Here is a 17,566-nt window from a genome sequence, read left to right as displayed (position 1 = left end):
GGTGTGTAATGAAGCCCCGAGTGTGCCTAGATATTCAAGGAGTAAAGAAAAATGTGACCTTCCAAGGCCGGCCCTGTGGCAGGCAACTTAGACGTACCTGCCCGAAACATACAGTGACCGAACCCATATTTGCACCGATGGCTCGGTGACATCGTCGGGTTCTGTCGGCGCTCCTATTATACCACGAATGTCACTGTCCAGCAAACTGAAGATAGGCAATCCCACCACCTCCATGGGTACAGAGCTTACGGCCATTCGTAGCGCTCCTCACACCATCATGCGAAGTTGATGCCTGAGATGGGCGATCTTCTGATATGCAAAGCCTGCACTTCAGTCACTCTAGTCAGCCCTGTGCCGGGGACCTCACGAACGCCTACTGACAGAAATAAGAATGGTGTACGACCGGGCTCCCCAGGCGGGTCATGATGTCACCCTGCAGTGGCTTCCCAGCCACTGCGGCATTGTCGGCAGCGAAAGTGCGGACACTGCCGCCCGGTTGGCGCACCAAACAGCGATGACTGTACACATAGGATGGACGCAGCTAGGGCCCTCCGCATACTTGCCCGGGAAAGAGCCATCTCACAATGGCCTCCAGAAGAATTCACATTGCACGCATTGGTGCCCTTGACCCGCACCAGCAACATCCCCTTCCACTAAGCCTCCCACGGTGTGAAGCAACTCTTATTTGCCATTTTTGGCTGGGGGTGTCTTCCAAAAATGCTTATTCATACACAATAGGAATGACAGCAAGTGAGGAGTGTGATACGTGCGGCACGCCGTAGACAATGTGCCATGTTTTATGCAAGTGCCCAGGATACTCGTCTGAAAGAAAGAAGCGGTCGTTAGCACTAAGAAACTTGGACTTTCTGCGGTCATTTTCGTGGGAGAAGATTCTACGTCAGTGGCCTTCTCTGTCATCAGCTCCGACGCGACTAAGGAACACTTACTATTCCTATGCGCGACGAACTTAAACACCACATTATAGACTGAAAGACAACAGTGATAATCACTGAACTTGAACGCTTTGTGCTTCATCACCAGGCATACCTGTTTGCTCTAATTCTTCTTTATTCTCTCCTATCTCTTTTATTGCCCATTCTCACTTTCCCGTGTGCAGGATATCAAACTGGGCTGTGGGCATTGGATTGGGAAAACATTTATTGTGCCTGCAGTTGAAGGCCAAGTTTAGACTTCAGACTTCGCCAGTCTAGTCCTCGCTGTCGCCACCAGGGTTAGAGTTCAGTAAAGCTTGATGTCGGGCTAGTTGGTGTAGCATTCTTTTGAGGGTAAGTTGCGCTTGTTAAGAACACTGGGACGGACACGGAAAAAAAACGTAGACTTTCACGAAAAGACGGCGTCGTTTTTTCGTGAAAGTCTACGTTTTCTTTCCGTGTCCGTCTCAGTGTTTTTAACAAGCGCAACTTACCCTCAAAAGGGCCAACGCCACGATGACCCGCTGGACGGCATCGAGGTCGAGGTCTTGGTTGTCGAATCGCTTCGCCTCTCCAAAGGCGGGCAGAAGTCTTCTAGATGTAGAATCTTCTGGGAAGTTCACACAGTCCCAGGCGATGTCCTCGAGAGTCGCGGGGGCTTTGCGACAAGCCCTGCACGTTCCTCCAGGAAAATCTTGTGCATGAAAGCCGGGGTCATGACCGTTCTTGTTTGGAGTTGCCTATATATGACTGTCTGCTGCCTGCTCCGCCTTTTACAGGGCGCCGGGAGCGCGCGTATGGCGAGCCGATAGGCCTTGATGATCTCATTGAAGGTGGTCATTCTGTCTTATCTGCTGAACCACAAGTGATCATCGCTCGACACGGCGCGTTCTGTTGGTTCGCGTGCGCGGGCGTGTGCAGTGTCGTTACGCCCTGCGTTGGTGTCCGGCACTTCCCCTGCGTGTGCCGGAAATCGCCCTTTGCAGGTGTCTCGGTGTCTCGTTTAAAATATTCGTCACAGCAGCACAGACCCTGCCTCGGGCAAAGTTCCTGATTGCCTGCCGCGAGTCGCTGAGGACAGTGCTTCAACCTGGGTCTTTGATGGCCAGTGCGATGGCCGACTTCTTCAAGTGTACTGGTCGTCGTGCTGGCCGCCGCTCTGATCCTCCCCCCGGCATCGATGACAACAACGGCGAAACCTCTTCTTCTCCCCTACTCGGTAGCATTAACGTACCGGGCGCACGCGCCACCGGCGGCGTGAAGGTCCGCCAGCGCATTGGCCCTCGCCTTGCGTCTGCCGTCGTTGTATACGGGGTGCACGTTACGCGGGATCGCATCCGCGAAGGTTAACTTTCCTGCCTGTCTTCTACATCCTCCCTTCCTTCGCCCTTCAGAGAATCGTTTGCACACCCGAAACAACAGAAGGCATTTTGTTCATTAGGTGCTTAACCCATTTCTCAACCTGCTCAGTTTACCGCATTTTCTGGTCGTTTAGTTACGTAACATAGGACCATAGGATCAAATAAAAAGCAAACGAACTGAATGGTGCGCTGTGTGGATGGCCTTGCTATTTTGTATATACATAACCACGTTTCAAACAGCTATAAGCTTTCTAAACAAAAAATCCGGGCACACCTAAACATGTAGTACAGTTGCAAGTTGGGCGAGTTGGTACGTGTTCATACTTAATCAGAGCGCGAAGGACAGGACAGACAGAAAGATTTAATCGTTCTGTCCAGTGGTTAATCCAGTGGTTAATCTTTCTGTCTGTCCCGTCCTTCGCGCTCTTATTAAGTATGAACACACGTAAACACTTCCTATGGGTTGGGAATGCAAAAAATATGATAATCAAGTTTGCACCTGAGACGCCTACTTTCCACCTCGCTTTGTCAAAGCGCATAGTAATCTTTCCCGTTTGCTCAATTTGCGTTACAATCCGCCTTAGCGCGTTAGAGTGGCTGCTGGTTTCTGTCGGAGTTTTTTTTTTGAGCGAGTTGGCGACGATGGAACTACAACAGCCTGTCTATTCGCGCGTTCGGCTGCATTCTTCCAGGAAGCCCCGACATCTGCGGTGAATACTGAAGTGTGCATGACAACCTGTCGCTACTGCCAAGTATACGAACGTGGTGGGAACGCCTTGGGCTGTGGAATATTTCCAAGGGGTCGCGTATAGCTGCTGCGGAATTTAACCTCACGCTATAAAGCGCTTCTCGGTATGGAACGCTTCCCGGGTAGCCGTTTCTGTTACGAAATCCTACGCAGGATGCCAGGCGCTCAGCAAAGCTTATTAAAATGGGTCAAACCCAGAAAATGTCAGTTTTTTGTAGCGCAAGCCTCACCTTCGTGCGGCTGTGCAGTGAAAGCATCTAACCGCCCGGCGAAGAGGCGCATGAAGGAAAGACAAAGAGGGCGTGCCGGCAGAAAGTGATACACCGACACGCTGGCTGCATACAGGCTGACTGCGCTTTCGCGCTTAGGTCGACGCCTGCGCGCGGCGGTGCCTGTGTTTTCCATTGCAATGCAATTGTGTACGCGTTCGCAGTGCACTCTCTCTCCGGAAATTTATACCTTATTCTTTGCCACCTATGCATAGTGTGATAAGAAATCTGCAGGAATTTAGAGACTTGCCTATTAATGCGTAGCATTCTTACGCCCTTGTCTACATACACAGTGAGATGTTTTTTACTGACGGATATGATTGATTACGAGGTTTTACGCGCCGAAGCTACGCAGGCGATGAGGTGCGCGGTAGTAGAGACTCCGGATTAATTTTGACCATCTAGGGATATTTAAGGAGCACCGAAGTATCAAACGCACGGGCGTTTTCGCTTTTCGCCTTCATCAGAAAACCAACTACCGCGACCGGAAATCGAACTCGCGTCCTTACAGACATACTTGACTATGAGTAGCCGAATACGTAGCGTAATTTTGTTATTTTCAAGTTTTCTTTTGTTTTCTTTGCTTTAGAAATATGAGCCCCTCACACGACGAGGGTCGCCAACAAGCACGGGCTCAAGCGCTCAACACCACCCCCAGTCGGGATCATGCACTTATCTACACAGACACCTCTCAACATCGAGGGCAGCAAAACGCCATCATCGTGGCTACCTCCAGAACCAACCTCCTTGCAAGACTCAAGACCCAAATGACGGCAGCTGTAAGGTCCACTTATGAGATCAGCGGCCAGGCGCCCGGGCGGCGCGTGAGAATCCGCCACTCTGTCTGGTGGCCCAGCACTGTAGACTCTACGCTGCAGCCGTCGCCAATTCGTCGCGGCGCGCACGGGAGACGGATTGTCTGGCCCACCGCATACCACAGGGATAATCCCCCATTGAGAAAGCAGACGGCGCCGCCGGATACCGGGAACCGTCTGCGTGACGCGCGGAGGTGGTGGGATTACCGGCGTCGAAGCGCGCGCCGCGCAAGACGCCATTGTTAACGCGCCCCGGCCGGCACAGTGCACTGTCGCCGTCTTTCGCTCTCACCCCGCGGGGTTGCACGCACCTGCTCGTCTGCGAGCGTGCCGTTGACCCAAAGATGGCGATGCCTCACTGAATATTCCGTGGCGTGCTGAGTGACAGCTGTCTACGTGAATTTGGGTACTCCCTTACGCGTGTACGAACGCTACAGGGGCGTTCCCGAGAGAGGGTGATCTCGAGGTTTTATAAGGCCGAACTTGGCCGTTGGAAATCGTTCTTGTCTGAGCGCCGAGCTGGGCAGTTCCCAGCAGCACAAGGAGTCTCGACCGTTGAAGCTAGGTTGGAATTTGCGAGCCCCCTAGGATAAAGGTTAGGATCGCGTCGGAAGTTTAGGGTGCAGCGCCGTACCGGGCAACTAGTCGGATCCTGCGGCGAGACAGGGTCTCGGCCGTCGTTTCTCGAGCGGTTTGTGTACGCTCCGAGGATAGGAGAGTTAAGCGGGGGACACATGGGCGGAGAGGGACGCGTCTGTGCACGTGATTCCAAGTTCCGGTAGCCGGAACGGCCCCCGCCCGGCACCCAAAACCGGCTCTCCGCATGCGTCAAACCTGCTAGATATTTTCCGCCGCTGCCACGCGTCAAACGTGTGGTGCGTCAGCCAATAACAGCACGAGGCGCGGAAGCGTCATTCATGACGTTTCGCGCGGGTTTCAAAGTGGAGCCTGTATTCGGTGTGTGCTCCGCTCCTGGATTTCGCGAGGTGGCTTTCTCCAGTGCCGCAGCCATGAGCAGCTCAAGGGCGGACCGCATCGCCGAAAACGATGTGCTGATATCTCTGGTTCGAGCAGAAGCAAATATATGGGATCAAAAAACAACTGCGTATCGCTTTCGCTTGCCTTGTAACTGCAAAAGACGACGCTGCATACAGCAAAATTAGGAGCAACATCTCTGAGAAGTGTCGGCATTGCAGTGTTTTTTTTTCTCCGTGTAGTCAGGGAAGGCTTCCTTTATCGTGGTTGATGCGGTGGCTTTGTTAAAGTTCACGTGAAAAGAAAAACCACCGAAACCATATTCTTGCCACGTTGAACGAGAAAAGCATTTGTAGAAATCCAGATAATTATCAATAATGCCTAGCATTCTTACGCCACTAGTATTCATTGAGTGTTTTTGAGCCAGATTTGGCTATGAGTAGCCTAATACGTTGGGATATTTTATTTTTATTTTTTATTTTGTTTCTTTTCGACAATGATCTCAACTGCACCATTATATTGATTAAGCGCATTCACTGGACCAATAGTGTGTTCTTCCGCAGATGACAGGCGCAGGGCCGGTTTCGTCCGTTTGCGCGATTATTTATTCGTGTTTCCGTCGTTCTTTTCCGGGCTTTTTTAGTTGAAACTTGAGTCTTCGTTTTTTGGAATATATGTTAAGATGCATTTTTTAAATTTCGTCTCCATTTTTGCGAAATGGTTATTCTGTGTATTTAGGGGGGATATTCTGTTTGACCATTTACCTTCATTACGCTATTACAGCGAATAAATGTTTTACTTCCGCCCGTTACACATTTTTGTGGAACTGCAGGGCGTTACACGACTGCTCGTCTCCTCAATTTTTTTTTTTGTAATTCCAACGTTTTTTTGTTGGCTTTTTAAGTTCCTTCGTTTTCGAGCACATGTAAGACATATTTTTAGTATGCTCACTGTTGTAATTATTTTTTTTTCTATTTTTGTAGTACATTTTAGGTTTTCAAAACTCTACTTGGGCAATTATATCCTTTTACGCTATTTAAGGATATAATTGGCCCCAATTACTTAAAGCAACAATCTCCCACGAGAGGAAATCACGAGCATCGCGGGGCACCCAGGAGAACTCTGTCAAGCGTCAATGCGACCCTTGTGGGGGCGGCCAAAGGCTGCATGCACGCACGACGGAACGGGGCGGAGCTAAGCGGCCCGACGCGTCGATGGCGTCCGCGCACCATGTGTCTCCAATTCCACCAAACGGCGGTGGGGAGCGGTTTCCGGAACGTTTACCGGCACCGAAAACCGGCTGCAAAGACGGACATGTGTCTGCCCCTTTATACGAAGTTGAGAAGCTCACGTGATTTGTGCGCACTTGGAGCTAGCGTCTAGCTGAAGTTTGACGTTTATCCTTTTACTACTCATGTACCCAGTTTTCCTACTGTAAATAGCTGTAAATAAACTCTTCGTTTCACTCAATCAACCCCAACGCCTCGAATTCGTCAATTCGACCGCCGTCTCCAAGAACTTCAACACCATCGCCCTGCCAGCCTCCTGCCAAATCAACCGGAGCCCGGGCGATTGGGTTCCTGATCGATACCGGATTTCGGAGAAACGAACTACAGGACCATCTTTACTCAGCCATCACCTTGGCTCTCACTCAACCAGGGGTTCGGAAGGTAGTCACCGATTCCAAGCAAGCTTACCGGAATTAATAGTAGGGTTGGGTGTTCCGACCTGCACTGCGTGTGCTAAAAACCACTGCTGAAACGGTTCCATTTAGCACATCCAGACACCCGCTCACGCTTCCATTGAGGGCAGCGAATACGCCCACCAACAAGCCTGCGCTTTTACCTCCCGTGCTATGGAGCTGCACGAGGATAGTCACCCGCTTGTCACGTTCAGGGAGATAACCCTGCATTATCGCCTTTAGAAACATACCCTGCCTTCGCCTTACCCTCACCTTTCCAGAGAACAACAAACTACCCTACGGCTCATACAATCCGGCTCTTTTTCACACCCCACGCGTCTTCCCTCAGAAGTAGGAACACTCCGCCACATATTCAAGGTGTGCGACTTTGGCCCTGAGCTTCCTCCTCTCTTTCCGTCAGCTACCCAACAAGAGAAATGGTAGATGCTGCTGTCCAGCACCTCTCTGCCTACGCAGCTTCAGCTGGTGGACAGAGCACAGGCGGCGCGGACTGCATATGGGTTCCAGTGAAGAAGGAACCACTACCCTTGGTCGCACTCTAGGCCGTGCAAAAATCTGAATCGAAGGATTTCCTCCTCCTCCTCCTCCTGCTCCTCCTTCTCCTCCGTTTCTGCCGCAAATCTCGTCGCCTCCATCCGCGGCGCAGAGACGGAGAAGCAACATCGTGTAACAGCGAGTTTCAGCTTCCTTTAATTTTATAAAAATAGAGTTTCCACTCATGTGCTACACCAATACAACTCAACCAACCACCATTCTTGCATAATGCATTGATTTAACCTTACCAAGAACATCTTTTTGAATCAATAAATGGTGTGGTTCAGTGCATTTCACTTCCCTCTGGTTTCACTATTTCTACAGCGACGTGAGTAAATTTAAGTGACATTGTATGGGTAATCATTGTGGGTGCCGTTTACAGCTTTGCTTTCCAACCACATTCACAGGGTGGATTGGCGCGATTTTGTTTCTGGTGTCGAAAAAAAAAAAACAAAAAAAAACGTCTACGTGTTCATATTCCAAGGTGGTCAAAATTTTCCTCCCCCCTGCCATATACGGTGCGCGTCATTGCACAGGTATAGCTTGTCAGCGTCAAACGCGCCAATATTTGCGCGGGATCAAACGCGCGGGAAAACAAAAAAGAAACAGCCCAGCACTTGGTTTCCAAGTATTTGGCACAGAGTTCACGCACGAATAATTTTGGCTGCTTTTCGCTATCTTCAGCCATCGATTAAGTAAACAACCACGATGTAGCAGATTTTTCCCTACGCGCCCCTTCCCTTGCCCGGCCTTTCACACAACCGAACCTGTCATCACTGCAAAGCCAGTGAACGCCATCGTGCTACTATAATCGTTAGTTTGTTAGGACGCATACAGCGGACATCGTGCTAATATAATCGTTAGTTTTTTTAGGACGCATACAGCGGACAAGTTTTTGCCGGCCATTTGGGCCTTCCGTTGACGTAAGAGTTTGTTACAAATCAAAAATGTCACCGCAATACAACTAACAACGCCACATTTCGTGCTTTGTAGCTACTAAACAATACAAACTCTGCAACATGTTTTAAGGCATGTGATGAACTACAACCGTGGCTCGATTTGTGAATGCAGATAAATACAAAGTGGCCTTCTTATAGGACTTGCAAGGGTTAAGGCTTGGGCGAGTTGGTGCATGATTATGAAAGGGGAACAGCGCAAACTCCTTCTTCTTGTGTCCTGTCTGAGTTTGCGCTGTTCCCCTTTCATAACTTCTTATACGAGTTTTAAATATGGACTAAAATGCCCGACGTACTTCAATTCAGTGCATTTTTTCAAGTTTAACCATAGTTTTCTATATGACATAAAATTGGCAAGAACAGTTAAAAATGACTGATGAATAATACCGAAAAATTGAGTTCCCTAGTTTGTTGAGAACAACAACTGCTGGTAAAGAAGTAAAGAGCATGACGAAATCCCATCTGGCCGGGAGGGTACATTCGAAACAAAAATAGTCTGCCGCAGCACGCTCGTGATGTAAAGAATAAGAGCGTCCGCAGCAATGCTTTAGCCGAGCACACCGTCATACCCGCCGTGGTGGCTCATTGGAGGACGCGGGTTCGATTCACGGCCATGGCGGCCGCTTGTGTGACGGAGACGAAAAGCAGAAACGATCGTGTGCGCGTCATTTCGGCGCAGGCTAAAGATCCCCAGCTAGTCAAAATTAATCCGGATCCCTCCAGGCGCGCCTCATCGCCTTTCTTGCGTGTACGAGTTAAGCATTAAAATCAATCAATCAACACGCATTCATGGATTCTTACAACGCAAGAATCATCGCAACAGAATGGGGTAACTGGAGCTCCATTGACCTTCCTGAAAAATTATCTGCACAATAGAAAATGCTCGGTGTACGTAGCAGGCGCTTCTTCTGAAACTAAGCTAATTATCAAGGTGTGCCCCTGGGATCTATTTTGGGCCCTTTATTATTTATTATTAGATTAATGATCTTGTCGATGTAATTAAATCAACTCACTGCGTGTTATACGCAGATGACACCACTATATCTGCCGCGGAGGACTCTCTAACTGCTCTTACTTTACATTTGAATAACACACTTCTAGATATTACTAAATGGTGCTACGAGAACCAACTTATTGTTAACCCAGCCAAAACCCAGTTCATGATAATTAGGGCTGCTCAGAGGCCATTGCCTTTTCATCAACCCTTAAACCTAGGTCCTCACTCTATACCCACCTGTGATACTGTATTTTTTCTGGGTGTACACCTTGACTGCCATTTGAAGTATAATCTCCACACTGATCACCTCAGAAAGAAATCTGCATTCGGAATTCGGGCTATAATAAAAGCACGTCAAGTTTTTTATATAAACGTACTTATGTCTCTGTATATCGCATTCATTCATTCCCATATCATGTATGGTATCGCTGCTTGGGGAAACACGTATGACTATCATCTATCACCCATTCAGAACATACAAAATCAGGCGATCCGCATTGTCACTGATAGCTCCCTTTACTCCAGTGCAGGTCATCTACTCCAAGAAAATAAAACCCTACCTGTTCGTAAGTTATTTTTCTATAGCATAGCCGTTCTTTTGTTTCAATTGCGAAATGCCCCGCTACCGTTTGAGTTCATTGATTCAGTTTTCTTACAAAACAACAATGTGACCGGATTTGCAATGAACCTTAACTTTTTGCTACCCGCGTCACGCACAAATTATGGAAAAATGACGTCTGCCTTTGCGGGCATTACTTTCTGGAATGACATTCCTCTTTCTGTTAAAACGATGTCTACATTGTCATCATTAAAAAGTTGCTTAAAGTTTTCTGTTCAATTATTAGCTGCCTGTTTATGAGGTTTTTGAAGACATTGGATTTGTGGTTAGATAATTGTATTTTAATTGACAATGTCCGCCATTCAACCTGTAATTTTTTTTCGTTTTTTCTTCTTATTCTTTTCTTCTTTTCTTATTTGCGTTGCTTTTCGTTGGCTGATGTATCACTTAGCTTATAATCTTTACTGACCCCATTATATTGTATAATTGATTGCCATTCACTCGTTGCTTGTTTACTTTATCTAATTTATTGATTGTTGTAATGCATAGAGGGTCCCGTTACAGTTTTTGACTTTGGGACCCTCCTCTGTATAATAATATTACTGTACTACTTTTTTGGAATGAATAATAAACTGAAACTGAAAACTGAAATGGCAGTATTACGGCGACATCTCGAATCCCTAATAATTCGAAGTACAGCTCACAGTCAACCGCAACGACTAAAATCTCAACGCGATCTTCGCACGCTCTTTGCAGCGATTACTCAAGCCCACTTGAATAACCCACTTCTGGTGATGCATTCATTGCGAGCACGGCTGCCGTGCCGGATGCCGAAACTTCAAGGCGTTTTCTTTTTTGGGAAAGGGGAGGGGGGGGGGGGGGACGGCGTCTCTTTTTTGTTTCGAACAGGTGGCACCCAAACTTTTGACAATGCCTCACGTCTGTAATTTTTTACTAGAAATATTTTTCTGCAAACCAACAGTAAATATTGCCACGTGGCCAAAGACGACGCAGTTGCCTTAAAGGAAAACAAGTTTATTGGAGCGAACTTGTGCTCCCATAACAACTCAAAAGAATACAGAGGCGGTGAAGCAGCTGTCAACAAATTGACTTGCGCAGGCGAGGATCGTTGAAAGGAATGCCGCGACGTCTGCTTAGCAGGCTAGTATCTTTCGGCGCTAGTGTTCCTGGAACTATCGATTTACATCCAAAACATTGTATATCAGAGACGATTATTCTGGGCTAGTGACGTTAAGATGAAACAGTGTGCTTATCTGAATGAGATAGCCGTTGCGGCATAAAAAAGAAGCAATGAAAGACGCGCTTCGCTTGGGACACAGATAACAGAGCCGGGTGTGTCCGGGCAGTAAAAACAAACAATAAATAAACAAACCCAAACGTGGTTCGTGGCATTACCCCTCCTCTAAGAGTGCATTGACCCGATGCTATAACAAAAGACAATGTAAACAACAACAACCAAGTCCGTTATATTGCGTAGTAAGGTTTCAAGCGAACCACGTGGACGACTTCGGGCCGCGTGCGTCCTCGTGATGCTCCGGAATCACCATCGGGGATCACCTCGTAGGTGAGTTGGCCGACACGTCGTAGCATCTGGTAGGGTCCGAAACACCGTCGCAGGAGCTTCTCAATGAGTCAGCGCCGTCGGATGGGAGTGCAAACCCAAACACAATTCCCTGGGCGGTACAAGGCGTCTCGGCGTCAGAGGTTGTATAACCCGGCATCCACCAGCTGGTGGTCCGTTGTACGAACTCGAGCGAGCTGGCGGGCCTCCGCCGCACGCTGAAGGTATCCTTGGACGTCGAGCTTGAGGTCGTAGTCCTCTCCATGCGGAAGCATGGCGTCAAGCATCGTAGTCGCCGTCTTCCGTAGACAAGCTCGAACGGCGTCATCTGCGTAGTTTCCTAGATAGCCGTGTTGTACGCAAACGTGACATACGGGAGCACTTCGTCTCATGTCTAATGTTCAACGTCGACGTACATTGACAGCATATCTGAAATTTTCTTGTGGACACGTTCTGTTAGTCCGGTCGTTTGGGGGTGGTACGCTAGAAAGATTCTTCGGTGATCCGTCTTGCTGTGGCGTAAAACTCCTTATATCAGCTCCGCAGTAAAGGCCGTTCCGTGGTCCGTGATTAGGACTTCCGGGGCTCCATGTCGCAGCACAACTTGGCTTATAAAGAACTTTGCCACTTCTTGTGCAGTCCCCCTCGGAAGAGCGGCGGTTTCTTCTTAGCACGTCATGTACTCTGTCGCTACGACAATCCACTTGTTCCCGGATCGAGATGTAGGGAACGGGCCCAGAAGGTCCATTCCAATCTGTTGTAAGGGCCTCGATGGGACGGCGATCGGCTGCAGAAGTCCGTCGGGTCTCGTCGGTGGCGTCTTTCGTCGCTGGCAGTCACGGCAGCTCCGGACGTAGTGGGTGACGTCGGATGTTCGGCGGGGCCAGTAGTAGTTAGCCTTGATTTTTCCAATTGTGCGGGCTGTTCCGAGATGTCCGGAAGTCGGGTCGTCGTGGCACCCTTCCAATATTTTGTCGCAAAGGTCTGCTGGGATTACAAGAAGATAATTTGTTTTGGTTGCGGGGCTGAAATTTCTCTTCACGAGAACGGAGTTTTTCAGGCTGAATGCTGGTAGGTTGCGTTTGCAGGTCCTAGGCACGGCGACGTTGCGTCTTTCGAGGTAGTTGATTATGACACGTAATTCGGGGTCAGCACGCTGCTGGGCGGCTAGGTCGCTCTCCGTCACGACTCCGAAGAACGCGCTGTCCTCATCGGAGTCTTGTGGTGGTGGGTCCACGGGGGCGCGGGACAGGCAGTCGGCGTCAGAGTGTTTCCTGCCGGATTTATATACTGTCACGTCGAATTCTTGCAGGCGTAAGCTAAACCTACCAAGACAGCCAGAGGTGTCCTTCAAATTTGCGAGCCAACACAACGCATGGTGGTCTGTCACAACCTTGAACGGTCTTCCATACACGTATGGGCAAAATTTCGAAATGGCCCATATAATCGCGAGGCACTCTTTCTCAGAGGCTGAGTAGTTTCTTTCTTCCTTGGACAGACCACGGCTTGCATAGGCGATTACGTTATCGACACGCTTTTCTTTTGCACAGGCCCGTCATAAGTAATTGGAGCACGGGAGCTGTGGCCGAACTGTGTCGGAGCGCCGTGTAGCTGCACCGGCGGTAAATAAAAGGACGAAAACAGGCATGCGCGCCTGCCGACGGCGATAGCCCACCTATACCTCTCAAACCCCTTTTTTACAGCAAAGCTGTAAATGGCTAGGATCCAGCAGATCGTCTCCGGTCCCAGAGTCATGTAGACAGGAATCACTAGCGAGCTTAGCGCCAGGTTGCGGAGCCCACTCAAATTCCTGGAATCGTAAAACTGCGCGCGACACCCTCGGGGAATGAAACAAATTATGCTAAATTAACAAATAAAAGGTCCTAGGGCCTTCACAGAGCATGCGCCGTGATTACCATACCCGCGCTATTGTAAATGTCTGCCCACGATTGCTGTGTGTTTTGTAGCGTAAGCTACACTGGCCGAGGTTGAGCAGTTTCGCGTGTGCCGTGAAGGGCCGTTCTGCGCAAGCGCGAGGGGCATCGGATTGGATTCAATTCGATTGGCTTGGCTTGGCTTAACTTGGCCTTGCTTGGCTTGGCTTGGCGTGGCTTGGATTGGATTGGATTAAAGTGGATTGTGTTGAATTGTTCTGCGTCATAGCCGCGGCAGACGGACTGCCGCCGGCGGGTGCCCAGGTATGCGCTTCAATTGCGCAGTAGCCATGTCTGACGTTGCGTCGGAGCCGCTTGATAGGCGTTTCACGTGGCTCCTGAAGATGCGTGTTGAGCGTGCGCAAGGAGCAGTGACGTGGACAGGAATGGACTTTCAGTTAATAACCAGGAACAATGCTCAATAGCAAATTACAAAAAAAAACGTGTTTTTTCTTCATGCACTCGTTGGACTACGACCCAGTCAAACCTCACGTGGAGGCTCGGCAGGGCAGCTTTGCTGGCCATCCCTCTTCACGGGGTGGAAGGGCTCTGAATTTTTAACCTGGCTTCAAGCATTGTAGGCAGCATACTGGTCTCGGCGATGGCGCTGATGGTGTACACACGTAAAACTATTTGAACGAAAAACTCGGTAGAAATTCCTGTGACAGCTCTCCGCTTCTCCGGCAGCTAGAAGTGCGCCTGAGCTGCTGCCAGAATTGTATTTTCTATTAGCGCCGTCGCCGAGAGCACTATGCTGCGAGCAATGAGCCAGGTTAAAAAAAGTGGTTCGAGAGGTCTAAATGGGCTATCGGCGTCGGCAGGCACGCATGCGTGTTCTCGTCCTTTCATTTGCGTTGCTGCAGCTACACGGCGCTCCGATACAGTTCGGCCAAACCTCCCGTGCTCCAATTACTTATGACGGCACCTGTACGAGGCCAACACCCAAGCCTATATCACTGGCGTCCGTGTGCATTTCCGTTCCGGCGTTTTCGTCGAAATGCGCGAGCACGGGCGGGCTTTGCAGGCATTGTTGCAGCTCGCAGAATGCTTTTTCTTGGGCATTTTCCCAGCTGAGAGGGGTGCCATCTTTCTTCAAGCGCGTGAGTGGCTCTCCAATGCGGGCAAAGTTTGCGACGAAGCGCCTGTAGTATGCGCACAGTTCCAGAAATCTCCGCACGCCCTTCCTATCTTTCGGTCTCGGGAAGTTCGCTATGGCTGAAGTTTTCGCCTGGTCAGGCTGGACTCCCGCAGCATTGACGACATGGCCCAAAAACTTGAGTTCCTCGAAGTCACAGCAGCACTTTCCGGGCTTCAGTGTTAACTCCGACATACGGATGGCCTCGACTACAGACTGCAACCTTGCAAGGGGTTCGTCGAAAGTCCGGCAGAATACCACAACGTCGTCGAGGTATACGAAGCAGGTGTGCCACTTCAGGCCAGCTAGCACAGTGTCCATGACTCTGAAACATTTGTTGGCTCCGTGCATAGCCCAAACGGCATCACCTTGAACTAGTATAGTCCGTCCGGGGTTATGCACGTAGTCTTCTCTCGATCTCTCTCGTCCACTTCAATTTGCCAGTAGCTGTCTTCAGATCCATCGATGAAGAATTCAGAGCCCTTCCACCCTGTGAAGAGGGATGGCCAGCAAAGCTGCGCTGCAGAGCCTCCACGTGAGGTTTGACTGGGTCGTAGTCCAACGGGTTCCCGAAGCAAAAACACGTTCCTTTTTGTAATTTGCTATTGAGCATTGTTCCTGGTTATTAACTGAAAGTCCATTTCTGTCCAGTCACTGCTCCTTGCGCACGCTCAGCACGCATCTTCAGGAGCCACGTGAAACGGCTATCAAGCGGCTCCGACGCAACGTCAGACATGGCTACTGCGCAATTGAAGCGCATACCTGGGGCCCTATTCTCGGCTGCACAAATTGCCGGCAATTTGCCCATGTTTTTTAGCGTAAGCACGACGTAAGCAATCAGTGACGTGCTGCACCTATAGCTATGACGACATGCAGTGTAATTTGACGAGTCACTCATAAACATCGCTACCAAGGTATCAAATATTGTGCAAGAAAGATATAAAAACACTTGGCATGTACTATAAAAATTAACACGGTAGCTGAGGCTGACAAGAAAAACACATTTCTGGTGGTGAAATTTACGTCAAGACCACAAGGCGATCGAGTAACGTTGATCCAAAAGCGAGCGAAAGATGTCGAGCTAAAAAACATCACACAATTTTTTTACCGTAGCTCTTTATTTCTTTCAATCGTTTTTAGTAAGATAGCTGGGCTTTCTGCTTCAATGCAAGCTTTGTTGCGTTATCCCTTCCCTGCCGCCACCGCCGCCACGCCATTGTCTGCTGCTATGTTACAAGTTTATGGCGTGATCACAAAAAAAGATGGCCGCGACCATCCCTTCTATGGCACATAAGAGCAGCGAAGCGCTACGCCTGATAAGCGCGGAGCGCACCGATGTCGCCGATTCACTCATTCTTCAAGCTCGACTTCAATCAGCGCTGTAATGAACCAAATAGTCACTTTTCTTTGTTATTTTTCTCTATAGTTTGATCATGTGACCCAACCAGTTACTAGGACGAGTGTGGACAAATGCCGTGCATTGGGTACTCTTTGTCATGGAGAGGCTTGTACTGCCCTGTTATGTTGCGGTTATGCCAAACAAATAATTTTATTTTATTGCCAAACATAAAAGCGAAATAGTGCATGGTATTTGTATGTTCCATGATCGCTGACTTGGAAGCAGTTGAAAGTATAATTTGTTTCGGTAGGAAACATGTTTTTAACAGCGCGCATGCGAAACTGCGCCTGCTGCAAATTGCCGCACATTTCGCGGCGCCATAAGCAGGGGCAATTTTTTTCCCTAATTTGGTTGTAATTTGCGACAACAAAAGCCGCCATTTTTAAGCTGTTACGTAGCATTACGTCACTTTTACGCAGGCTGAAGTTGCCAATGCATGACGTAATCGTTCCGGCCAATTGTTTAAATTACGTCACGCCTTCTCAGCCAATCACAGAGGGGGTGTGTATTACGAGCAGTATTGCTGTTGAATAGCAAAGACAGGCTTACGTTGTCATGTCCGCTGCATTTAGTCTGGTTTTTATTGCCGGCCAAGAATTATGTGCTATCAGTAAGGAGAAATAAGGTAAACTATAGAACTGGTGCCCGTACACGTCATAAAACGTCAAAGTGACGACAGCACACAGAATCACTTTATCAACCGGAAGCACGTGACCAAAATTGAAAGCCAATCAGAAAAGACTTCTGGCAAATTGCCAGAATTGCCGGCAATTTGTGCAGTCGGGAATAGGGCCCCTGGGCACCCGCCGGCGGCAGTCCGTCTGCCGCGGCTATGACGCAACACAATCCACTTTAATCCAATCCAATCCAAGCCACGCCAAGCCAAACCAAGCAAGGCCAAGTTAAGCCAAGCCAATCGAATCGAATCCAATCCGATGCCTCTCGCGCTTGCGCAGAACGGCCCTTCACGACACACGCGAAACTGCTCAGCCTCCGCCAGTGTAGCTTACGCTACAAAACACACAGCAATCGTGGGTAGAAATTTACTATTGGCGGTGAGCGCGAACACAGGCGGCGCTGCTAAGCGCGCCTCCGTGACGTCAGCTTAGGGATTCTCGCATTTGTCGTCTGTTTCACTCAGGATCGCTCTCCCTGCAGTTTCTTCGCGCTCAATCAACGTCTGATGCTTGTCCGCACCATAATTGGCGTGTGGGTAACTTTTTATCATAATAATAGGCTTAAAATCGCATACACTAGCTCATGGTGTCAATTAAAGTATAGTTTTGGATACCGCTACAGGAGAAACATTGCCGGCGCTACCCCATTCCTTGCGAAGCCGGTCCTGTGCGGAGCGCGAAAAGTCGGAGCTAGGCGTCAGCTTCTCATGTAAGCATTCGAACAAAAGGAACAGTCAGCTGCTAATAACCAACAACAGCGAAAATGGAAGACCAAAACAAATTCTAGGCCTTCAGGGCTGTCGGCTTTGGCAGAAGGCATCACGATTCCCGGTAATCATATGTAAGGTAAAACAGTTTTTGCAACCTTGCCGAACGCTCGAACGCGTTTTGTCACATCACTTTGCGTTGTCAAGGCATGAAAGTTTGCCGACATGCACTATAGACTGCATAAACTGTAGGTTGAGTTCCAAATAACCCAATGTGTATATAC

General features: G+C 49.0%; 1 long non-coding RNA gene across 2 annotated transcripts in view; it reads left to right on the top strand.

The window, feature by feature from the left end:
• The window catches only part of LOC144173738 (uncharacterized), a 171,648-nt gene that overhangs the window by 65,280 nt on the left and 88,802 nt on the right, over positions 1 to 17,566 (top strand). The gene's annotated exons all lie outside the window — the stretch shown is intronic.

Source organism: Haemaphysalis longicornis, unplaced genomic scaffold (assembly GCF_048455015.1).
Source record: "Haemaphysalis longicornis isolate Haplotype H1 unplaced genomic scaffold, Haemaphysalis longicornis Haplotype H1 scaffold_3, whole genome shotgun sequence".
Taxonomy (NCBI): Eukaryota; Metazoa; Arthropoda; class Arachnida; order Ixodida; family Ixodidae; genus Haemaphysalis; species Haemaphysalis longicornis.
The sequence above is the reverse complement of the archived record's forward strand: the minus strand, read 5'-3'. Positions and strand labels throughout refer to the sequence as shown.